Source organism: Herpailurus yagouaroundi, unplaced genomic scaffold (genome assembly GCF_014898765.1).
Source record: "Herpailurus yagouaroundi ecotype Mexico unplaced genomic scaffold, PumYag 67350, whole genome shotgun sequence".
NCBI lineage: Eukaryota > Metazoa > Chordata > Mammalia > Carnivora > Felidae > Herpailurus > Herpailurus yagouaroundi.
In genome coordinates, this window is record NW_024420170.1 from 43,013 (window position 1) to 48,790 (window position 5,778).

Here is a 5,778-nt window from a genome sequence, read left to right on the forward strand (position 1 = left end):
CAGGCAACACTAGGAAGAAAACTACAAAATTCAACAATAAGGAAAATGCAAATAAAAATTACAGTGAGGCACCTCTTAGGATGGTTACTATTAAAAAAAACAGACAACAAATGTCGATGAGGTTGTAGAGATACTGGGCCTCTGTACATTGCAGGTAGGAATGCAAAATGGTACAGCAGCTATGGAAAACAGTATGGAGGTTCTTCAAAAAATTAAAAAAAAATTGAACTATCATATGATCCAGCAACCCCAATTCTGGGTATTTACCCAAAATAATTAAAAACATATTGAAAAGATATTAGCACTCTTTTTTTTCATTGCAGCACTATTCGCAGTAGCCAAAAATGTGGGAAACAACCTATACATCCATTGGAGAGATGAATGAGAAAAAAATGTGGTATAAACATACATAGAGTATGATGCAGCCTTATAAAAAGGAAATCTTGCAATATGCATCAACAGGGATGAAACTGGAGGACATTATACTAAGTGAAATAAATTATTCACAAGAGGGCAAATACACATGATTGCTCTATATGCAATGTTAAAAAAAATCAAACCAATGAAAGTAAAGAATAGTATTACCAGGGGCTACGGAGAGAGAGAAATGGAGAGTTGTTAATCAACAGGTATAAAATTTCAATTATACAAGATGAATAACTTCTAGAAATCTGCTGTTACAGCATCATGCCTATAGATAATAATACTGCACTGTGCACTTAAAAGTCTGTTAAGGCAGACCTCATGTCAAGTGTCCCTAACACAGTAAAATATAAAATTATATGTATAGGATCTATAGGAGGAGAACTACAAAACTCTGAAACATGAAATAAAAATAGAGATCTAACAAAATTGGGAGACATTCTGTGTTCATGGTTTTGATGATAAAGTTAACGTGTCAGTTCCCCCAAATTGATTTGTAAAATTCAACAAAATCCCAATCAAGTTTCCAGCAAGTTATATTGTTGATATTGACAAAAAGATTCTAAAATTCATAGGGAAAGGCCAAAGATCAAGAATAGCCAACTTTGGGGCGCCTGGGTGATTCAAGTGGTTAAGTGACCAGGACTTGGCTCAGGTCGTGATCTCGCAGTTTGTGAGTTTGAGTCCCATTTTGGGCTATGTGCTGGCAGGGTGGAGCCTGCTTCGATTCTCTGTCTCCCTCTCTCTCTTCCCCTCCCCTGCTAGCAATCTCTCTCTCTCTCTCTGTCTCTCACTCTCGCTCACTCAAAAAATAAATAAAATAAACATTAACAAAAAAATAGCCAACACAAGGGGTGCCAGGGGCTTCAGTCAGTTGAGCATTTGACTTTTGATTTCCGCAGGTCATGATCTCAGTGTTTTTGAGATAGAGCTCGGAGTCAGGCTTTGCACTGACAGTGCAGAGCCTGCTTGGGATTCTCTCTCTCTGCCACTGCCCCACTTCCCTGCTTGCAATCTCTCTCTCTCTCTCTCTCTCTCTCTCTCTCTCTCTCTCTGTCTCCCCCCCCTCTTTCTATCTCTCAATAAATTAACACTAAAAAAAAAGAATAGCCAAAATAATACTGAAGAGAAAATTTTCAAGATTCATACTGCCCAATTTCAAGACTTGATTGTAAAGCTATATAGTACTGGAGACAGTGTGGTATTGCTGTAGAGATAGAGATACAAATGGATAGAACAGAATATAGATCCCATAAGTAAAGGCACAAAAATAGAGTCAACTGATGTTTGACAAAGTCACAATGGTAATAAAACAGAGAAAATATATACTTTTTAACATATGGTGCTAAAAAATGGATATCCTTAAACAAAACAAAAATATAAAAAGGAAGGAAAGAAAGAAGGAAGGAAGGAAGGACAGAAGGAAGGAAGGAAGAAGAAAGGAAGGAAGGAAGAAGGAAGGAAGGAAGAAGAGAGGGAGGGAGGGAAGGAAAGATGGAGGGAAGGAGGGAAGGAGACAACAAGGGAGGGAGGGAAGAAGAGAAAGAATAGAAAGAACAAGATAAAGAGAAAAGGAAAGAACAAACCTAGACATACAACTTACAACTTATCCCCAAATTAACTCAAAATTATAAACCTAAATCCAAAATCCAAAAACAAAAAATAAACCAAAAGAAACAACTAAAAAAATTCTAGAAGAAACAGACGATATCTACATGACCATAGATATGGTGATGAGTTTTCCATACAATATCAAAAATATATGCAAAGAGATAAAGAAAGAAACAAAACTATAGAATTTGACCTTTATTCAAAACAATTAGGCTTACAATGTATGATAGGCAAAATTAGCTAGCACTCACTTAACTCTCAAATAGGGAAACCACAGACTACAAGAGACTGAAATGCATCTGTTTCTATTTCCAACAGTTGCAGGTTCAACTTTTGCTTGCCCAAAGCATAACAAAACAAAACAAAACAAAACAAAAATCTGGAAAAATGTAATTAATCTATTTTTTTTCAACGTTTATTTATTTTTGGGACAGAGAGAGCCAGAGCATGAACGGGGGAGGGGCAGAGAGAGAGGGAGACACAGAATCGGAAACAGGCTCCAGGCTCTGAGCCACCAGCCCAGAGCCCGACGCGGGGCTCGAACCCACAGACCGCGAGATCCTGACCTGGCTGAAGTTGGACGCTTAACCGACTGCGCCACCCAGGCGCCCCTATTTTTTAAGTGAATATAATACTTTTCACAAGAAAAAGAATATTTAGTAACAGGGATAGGACAATCTGCAATGGTAGTGGCAGCATCAGGAGAATAAATTTAATTTAGTCGATTTTCTGTGGTTGTTAATTGTTTGCCAGTCTCATGGTGATGGAAACTGCATAGCCGTTTTTTAAAGGGGCTGAGAAACTACTGGAGAGTTGGTTCTCAGGGTGATATCTTGGAGCAAACCAAGCATCTGGGGATCTTTACAACATCCCAAGATCTAAGTGAGACATATTTTTGAAGAATGTACAACATGCAATCATCAATGTGACAAATAACTGGAAAGTAGGAAGCTTATGTATTCAGAGAGGATAGTGAGGTTGCCTACAGATGTTCCATTTTGGGCACATGTGGTACCACCCTCTCCACTGAAAGCAGAGGTTTCCCTGTTGAAGCATGTAGGGATTACAGTGGATTTGACTGAATTAAAAACTTCTTTTATTCTTGTAAGAATTTCTCACCGAGGGTGCCCATACCAGAACTTCCAGAAAGAAATAGTGTTTCTTCACTATATTGCACACCTTAAAGTAACATTACACTGTATGTTAACTAACTGGAATTTAAGTAAAGACTGAAAACACAGTGTTTCTCAATGCAATTTTCCCTCGTAGAGCAGCATATTGCATGAGATATCTGAATTTTGACTGCTGGTACTTGTATATTCTGGATTTCCCAGAGAGTCAGGTAATGTGTCAATGAGATCAAACCTTAGAAATTCTGATGACTAAGCTGGACCCAGTATTGATGGACCAGCTGTACAGGACAGACGGTTTTACTATAAAGGATGACACTGGTAAGAATGGACTTTGTGACTTAATACCAGGCTCTGTAATTGTTGCCATACTGTACAATCTTTGTGAGTATTTAATGAATAGAATGGAATCAGAGGGAACTTAGTGGAATATTCACATCAGTCCACAACTAGAATTTTCTTATGGTAGCTTTGAAACAAACTTCAGTCATCTCTTATAATGTCCTGATTGGGAAAGTTGTGGGAATCTTCATGCCAGAAAAATTTGTGACTACCTTGTTTGTAAATCAGAGTTCCAAATGTCACAAAATGTTTTCTTCACCCACAGAAGACTGACGTTTTAAACCTCTTGGTTGCCAGAGTGCTATGTTCAACAGATAATACAACTTTGTCTTGACCAGTTTTGGTAAGCAGCAGCAACAGCAGAGTTAAGAAAAATAAAGAAAATAAAAAATACATTCACACACACACACACACACACACACACACACACATGCACACATAGAAGAAGGTGGTGACTGCTTTCTAGATGTTGGTAAGGGGGTGGCTGTGCTTTCTAAATCCACCATCATGTAGTTGCAGAGAACCCTGGATATAATCATAGTGTAATAATTTTGAATTATATGCATTATTATATCAAGGAATTAGATATCTGGCAGGAATGTTCTTTTCTGTATTTAGGTATTCTCTTGCCACTCTTGCTGTGAAATCAATGTGCATGTAGAAAAATTCCTCTACTGTATAAAACTTTATAACATTTATAAAAGCAATTCAATTTGGTCTATGTGTAGTGTAATACTTCTTCAGGGATTGCTCAAAATTTATCACAGACAAGGTTTTTGTCCTCATTAGGTGTTGGCTTCAGCCTAACAATCTAGAATTGTTCTATTAAATTGCTGCCAGGATTTTGCATCCTGTTACAACCACTTTATACAATGTATTTTCTACTAATGCTAATGAAAACAATTTCTACTTCATACAGATTATTTTCTGCAGTATCAATTGATGTTTCTCTTACACACATACACACACACACACACACAGATTAAATTAAATTAAACTTAAAAAGCTATGCTCTACAAAAAATACAGTTAAATGAATGAAAAGACAAGACACTGGAAGAAAAAATTCAAAAAATATCAGATAATGGACTTGCATCAACAATATACACAAAACTCTTAAAAGTCAACAATAAAAATATTCATCCTGATTTTAAAATGGGCAGAAAATCTGAACAGTAACCTCATCAAAGAAGATAGATAGTTGGCAAATATGCATATGGAAAGAAAATCAGAATTATTTGTCATTAGGGAAATTTAAATTTAAATAAAAATGACATACCACTGCACACATATTAGAATGGTTAAACTTTGAAACCAAATGAATGAGGTTTGTGAGTGGGTAGCATCCTTGTCCACTTGTTGCCCAAACCAGAAACCAAGAAGCCATCATTAATACTTACTATTTTCTTCTTCACCTCCTATAACTGTCTAATTCTTTTTATGAGGGTGGGGGCCTGAGGGAGAGGGAGAGAGGGAATCTTAAACAGGCTCAATGCCCAACCCAATGCAGGGCTTGATCTCACGACCATGAGATCATGATCTGACCCAAAATCAAGAGTCAGACACTTAACCAACTGAGCCACCCAGGTGCCTCTAACTGTCCAATCCTTCTCAGTTCTACCTCCTAGACTGTCTGAACTCCACTCCCTTCTCTTGATCTCCACTAGCAACAATCTGGCCCAAGCCTCCAGACTCATAACTCATATTATTACATTCAGTGGCATATTTTACATAATGAAGATGGCTATGTCATAATCTATTTTTTTTAATTGTTTTTAATGTTTATTTATTTTTGAGACAGAGAGAGACAGAGCATGAACGGGGGAGGGGCAGAGAGAGAGGGAGACACAGAATCGGAAGCAGGCTCCAGGCTCTGAGCCATCAGCCCAGAGCCTGATGCAGGGCTCAAACTCGCGGACCGCGAGATCGTGACCTGAGCTGAAGTCGGACGCTTAACCGACTGAGCCACCCAGGTGCCCCTCTATTTTCAAAAATCTTCAAATATTTCCCTTTATTTTCAGAACAGGTATTGCCCTTGACTAAACGGTTCAAGGATGGGCTTCAGAAGGTCCATGAACTTCTTAATACTTTATGCATATTTCCTGTGATTTTTGCTGACATTATTTTCTGGGGAAAGGGTCATAGCTTCCATCAAGTTTTCAGTAGGCATCCCTTCCCCAAAACAGGTTTAGGAAGTATGCTTAGATAAAACCCCAAATCCTTCCATTACCACTCAAATGTCATTACTTTGTTAGCTTTTGGTAACTGTCTTT

At 37.8% G+C, this 5,778-nt stretch overlaps 1 pseudogene; it reads left to right on the forward strand.

Annotated features, from left to right (window-relative positions):
* The first annotated feature begins 2,797 nt into the window (after positions 1-2,797).
* On the forward strand, positions 2,798-3,875 carry LOC121024893 (S-adenosylmethionine decarboxylase proenzyme 1-like; annotated as a pseudogene).
* The last annotated feature ends 1,903 nt before the right edge of the window (positions 3,876-5,778 follow it).